The sequence below is a fragment of the Nomascus leucogenys genome, chromosome 8 (assembly GCF_006542625.1).
Source record: "Nomascus leucogenys isolate Asia chromosome 8, Asia_NLE_v1, whole genome shotgun sequence".
Classification (NCBI taxonomy): Eukaryota; Metazoa; Chordata; class Mammalia; order Primates; family Hylobatidae; genus Nomascus; species Nomascus leucogenys.
In genome coordinates this window covers 21,209,254-21,215,414 of record NC_044388.1, presented here as the reverse complement: position 1 = coordinate 21,215,414, position 6,161 = coordinate 21,209,254, and positions in this window count along the sequence as shown.

Below are 6,161 nucleotides of genomic sequence, written 5' to 3'. Positions count from 1 at the left end.
TGCCCATAAGGTGACGTACAAATGGAAGGTTGGCCATTCTACATACTTTAAAATGACAAAATGATAGAAGGGATTTGTGTTCTCAATGGCCTGAGAGTCACCATTCAAGTCTGGGTTTACCTTCCTCTGGAGTTACTGACATGTAAGAAAAATAAACTATCTTAAGCTACTGTTTGGGGGGCAATTTCTATTATTTGCAGCCACAATAATCCTAACTGACACAGGAATTATTATTACTATTATTGTGGTAAATTCCATACTCCTGGTGAGTTCAAAATCACAGACCATAATAGAATTTAAAGAGACCTGTGTAGAAACCTGTTTGGAGCTTGCTTCTGGAAAATCCAAAAAACATGTTATAGGAATTTTCCCATCCTATTGAGTCTAGACTTCCTCAAATGCCATTTTTCTTCCTCAGGTTCCCAAACCTTCCTCAGGTACACAAACCTTCTGGATTGGTTTTAGAACCTACCTACTCTTCTGGGATGTAGCAAGAAGGGAATAAGGACAGGGATTCACCAGAGGAAAGCCAGCTGGATGTTGAGAAGAGCAGTTTTTTAGGTCACTATCATCCACACCAGCAAATCAATAGGGTCTCACAGGTCAACTGGCAGTAGCTTTCTAGAGCACTGTGTTAAAAAGTATTTTGAGGCTATGTCTAGGCTCAACACAAAAGAGCAATTGAAATTGATTTTTCAACGTCTACTGTAGTTAAGGGAGAAGAGAGTGAGCATGTGTGCTCTGCACAGGCTATTCCTGGACTAGAGTCCTGCTCTCAGTTGTCAGGTTCAGATATTCAAGTTTGCCAGCATATCAAAAGGTATTTGATCTCTCAGGGATAAAATCTATCAACCAAATTAGTAAGACACTGGCTTATAAATCAGAAGGTCAGTTTATTTATCTGAATTAGAAATAAAACTATAAATGTGCACCTGTTATTAAGTGGAAATCTGCATGGTGTAGGGAAGAAATGCAGTCTCTGGAGTCAAACAGACCTAGTCATGTGTCATGACTGCATCCCTCAATAGCTACATAGCTTCTTAGAGCAGAGATGATAAGGACATTGATGCTATGTCTGAGATCAGTAGAAAAAAAAGCCTGATTATGGATACCCCATTTACCATGTGATTATTACACATTGCATGCCAGTATCAAATCATCTCATATACTCCATTAATATATACACCTTCTATATACTCACAACATTAAAAAAATAAAAATAGAAAATGTCCTGATTAATTAACTATGTCTGAACAAGTGAACATAGGAGAAGTGGGAGTGGCTATTGTTGGTATGTATTAGTATATGTTCTAGTGTTTACCAATCAATTCATGCTCCCGTGATGGAAAGTCTAATTTCTAGGATTGAAAAACTGCTTTGTGAACATGGATATAAAAGATGTTTGCTGTATAATTTTTATGGCTCATATTACTGAGTTATCTTCACAATATAAATACAAATGACACAGGAATAAGAAATGATGATTTGTGGTTCTGAATACCCACTGCCCTGCTCAGACCTGGAGGAAAAATGGTCAGTTTTTTTCTCCTACCCACCCTCCATTTTATATGTGCCTTACAGACCAGTGGGAAAAGAAATATAATACAGGTCACAAATGTGAGCTACATAGGTTACATTTTCTAGTAGCCACATTTTAAAAAGTGAAAAGAAATAGACACAAGTTTTTGCAAAAATTGTATCATACAGATTTTTTTTTTTTTTTTTTTGAGATGGAGTCTGGTTCTGTCTCCCAGGCTGGAGTGCAGTAGGGCGATCTCAGCTCACTGCAACCTCCGCCTCCCCAGTTCAAGGGACTCTCCTGTCTCAGCCTCCTGAGTAGCTGGGACTACAGGCACGCACCACCATACCTGGCTAATTTCTGTATTTTGAGTAGGGACAGTTTCACCTTGTTAGCCAGGCTGGTTGAGACCAGCCTGACCTCAGGTGATCTGCCCACCTTGGCCTCCCAAAGTGCTAGGATTACAGGCATGAGCCACTGTGCTCGCCACCACGCCTGGCCTCATACAGCTTTATTATCCATTATCCCTAATCTAGGCATTCTCACCTTCAGAGAATAACTTTTATACTTAGCTATTGGTCTTGGGTTTCTTCGGTTAAGGATTGGTATCTCAGAGAAGGATACTGGAGACCTGGTCCCCATAAGTCTCTAGTCTGCACTTGCTCCTGAGTGGCAGATAGCAGCTATCTAGTTTAGTGTTTGTGGCTCTCTCTGTGGAGCACTGGTTTCTCCACAACTACTGTTCTGCCAGGCCTCCAGCCAAGCTAAACAATTTTTTTTAACCTTATATGCTCTCAAAATTTCCTCTGTAATCAGCCTTTTTTTTTTTTTTTAAACTTGGCTAAAGGACAGGCTTCTTTCTCCTTCTTTAAACTAAATTTATGGAACAATTACTAGTTTTCTCTAAACCAGTGATTCTCTAACATGAGCAAGTATTAACATCACCTGGAAGGCTTATTAAAACATAGATCACTGGTTCAGCTCCACAGTTACAGACTCAGTAGGTCTGGAGTGGAGTTCAAGCAGTAGCATTAGCCAGTTTCCTGGGAATGGTGACGCTGCTGATCCAGGGATCACACTTTGAGAACCACTGATATAGGTCATTCATTTTGGTTCAGAGAAGAGATAACACGTATTTGAAAATGAAAGAAGTTTGTAACCTAAAAAGCATCAGATTACATCTTCCCTCCAAAATAAGCTATACCCAGTCTGCTGGTATTCTTTCCCCAGAACCAGCATCTTAACACGCTCTAACATCCCCTTTCAAGATTTCTCCTCCCATCTCCTGCTAGGGGAAGAGCAACCAGACCCTTTCTATGTCCTTTCAAAGACCTCAATTATAGCCCTGTTATTCCATAGTACTGTAAGCATCTGGGCTTGCATGTTGACAGTTGTGTGCTGCAGGGCTGCAGACTCCTGTTAACTCGCAGCACCATTTCCTAATACCAGCAGCTCTAAAAGTAGTCACTCAAAAAATAAGTCTTAAGGCTGGGCATGGTGTCTCACGCCTATAATTCTAGCACTTTGGAGGCCAAAACAGAAGGACGGTTTGAGCCTAGGAGTTTGAGACCAGCCTGGGTAACATAGTGAGACCCTGTCTCTACAAACACATAATAAAATTAGCAGGACATGGTGGCACATGTCCGTAGTCCTAGCTACTTGGAAGGCTGGGGTGCAAGGACTGCTTGAGCCAAGAAGCTGGAAGGTCAAGGCTGCAGTGAGCTGTGACTGTACCACTGCACTCCAACCTGGGTGACAGAGTGAGACTCTGTCTCAAATAAAAAATAAAAAAAAAGAAGTACATGTTAATTGAGTGAATGAATTATGATACATGTTTGGAAGAGGAGAAAGTCTATTCATGGTAATTAAAACTGTAAAACTTTTACTAAGAAACAAAAGTGACACTGGAAATTATTTTTTTTTAAAACACAAAACAAAGAAAAATAACGAAAACACTTGGTCTTCTGAAAACTCATTATAACTTCAAAATCACTGACATGATGTCAATCACAGACAGTTCTAAATACTCAGGGTTTTACAGATATAACTTCCATTTTATATAGATGGGGTTTACTTGAGTAATAGATCTAAGGTATGATATTATGAAGAAAATGAATTCAGTGCCCTTAAAATGTTGTGTGTCAGGGGCTTTCCTTTTTACTTTAACTTTTCGTTTTGAAAAATTTCAATTCAACAAGAAGAGCTAACTATCCTAAATATATATGCACCCAACACGGGAGCACCCAGATTCATAAAGCAAGTCCTGAGTGACCTACAAAGGGACTTAAACTCCCACACAATAATAATGGGAGATTTTAACACCCCACTGTCAACATTAGACAGATCAATGAGACAGAAAGTTAACAAGGATATCCAGGAATTGAACTCAGCTCTGCACGAAGTGGACCTAATAGACATCTACAGAATTCTCCACCCCAAATCAACAGAATATACATTCTTTTCAGCACCACACCACACCTATTCCAAAATTGACCACATAGTTGGAAGTAAAGCTCTCCTCAGGAAATGTAAAAGAATAGAAATTACAACAAACTGTCTCTCAGACCACAGTGCAATCAAACTAGAACTCAGGATTAAGAAACTCACTCAAAACCGCTCAACTACATGGAAACTGAACAACCTGTTCCTGAATGACTACTGGGTACATAATGAAATGAAGGCAGAAATAAAGATGTTCTTTGAAACCAACGAGAACAAAGACACAACATACCAGAATCTCTGGGACACATTCAAAGCAGTGTGTAGAGGGAAATTTATAGCACTAAATGCCCACAAGAGAAAGCAGGAAAGATCCAAAATTGACACCCTAACATCACAATTAAAAGAACTAGAAAAGCAAGAGCAAACACATTCAAAAGCTAGCAGAAGGCTAGAAATAACTAAAATCAGAGCAGAACTGAAGGAAATAGAGACACAAAAAACCCTTCAAAAAATTAATGAATCCAGGAGCTGGTTTTTTGAAAAGATCAACAAAATTGATAGACCGCTAGCAAGAATAATAAAGAAGAAAAGAGAGAAGAATCAAACAGATGCAATAAAAAATGAAAAAGGGGATATCACCACCGATCACACAGAAATACAATCTACCATCAGAGAATACTACAAACACCTCTATGCAAATAAACTAGAAAATCTAGAAGAAATGGATAAATTCCTCGACAAATACACCCTCCCAAGACTAAACCAGGAAGAAGTTGAATCTCTGAATAGACCAATAACAGGTTCTGAAATTGTGGCAATAATCAATAGCTTACCAACCAAAAAGAGTACAGGACCTGATGGATTCACAGCCGAATTCTACCAGAGGTACGAGGAGGAACTGGTACCATGCCTTCTGAAACTATTCCAATCGATAGAAAAAGAGGGAATCCTCCCTAACACATTTTATGAAGCCAGCATCATCCTGATACGAAAGCCTGGCAGAGACATAACCAAAAAAGAGAATTTCAGACCAATATCCTTGATGAACATTGATGCAAAAATCCTCAATAAAATACTGGCAAACCGAATCCAGCAGCACATCAAAAAGCTTATACACCATGATCAAGTGGGCTTCATCCCTGGGATGCAAGGCTGGTTCAACATACGCAAATCAATAAATGTAATCCAGCATATAAACAGAACCAAAGACAAAAACCACATGATTATCTCAATAGATGCAGAAAAGGCCTTTGACAAAATTCAACAACGCTTCATGCTAAAAACTCTCAATAAATTAGGTATTGATGGGACGTATCTCAAAATAATAAGAGCTATCTATGACAAACCCACAGCCAATATCATACTGAATGGGCAAAAACTGGAAGCATTCCCTTTGAAATCTGGCACAAGACAGGGATGCCCTCTCTCACCACTCCTGTTCAACATAGTGCTGGAAGTTCTGGCCAGAGCAATCAGGCAGGAGAAGGAAATAAAGGGTATTCAATTAGGAAAAGAGGAAGTCAAATTGTCCCTGTTTGCAGATGACATGATTGTATATCTAGAAAACCCCATCGTCTCAGCCCAAAATCTCCTTAAGCTGGTTAGCAACTTCAGCAAAGTCTCAGGATACAAAATCAATGTACAAAAATCACAAGCATTCTTGTACACCAATCACAGACAAACAGAGAGCCAAATCATGAGTCAACTACCATTCACAATTGCTTCAAAGAGAATAAAATACCTAGGAATCCAACTTACAAGGGATGTGAAGGACCTCTTCAAGGAGAACTACAAACTACTGCTCAATGAAATAAAAGAGGATGCAAACAAATGGAAGAACATTCCATGCTCATGGGTTGGAAGAATCAATATCGTGAAAATGGCCATACTGCCCAAGGTAATTTATAGATTCAATGCCATCCCCATCAAGCTACCAATGACTTTCTTCACAGAATTGGAAAAAACTACTTTAAAGTTCTTATGGAACCAAAAAAGAGCCCGCATCGCCAAGTCAATCCTAAGCCAAAAGAACAAAGCTGGAGGCATCATGCTACCTGACTTCAAACTATACTACAAGGCTACAGTAACCAAAACAGCATGGTACTGGTATCACAACAGAGACATAGATCAATGGAACAGAACAGAGTCCTCAGAAATGATGCCACATATCTACAACTATCTGATCTTTGACAAACCTGAC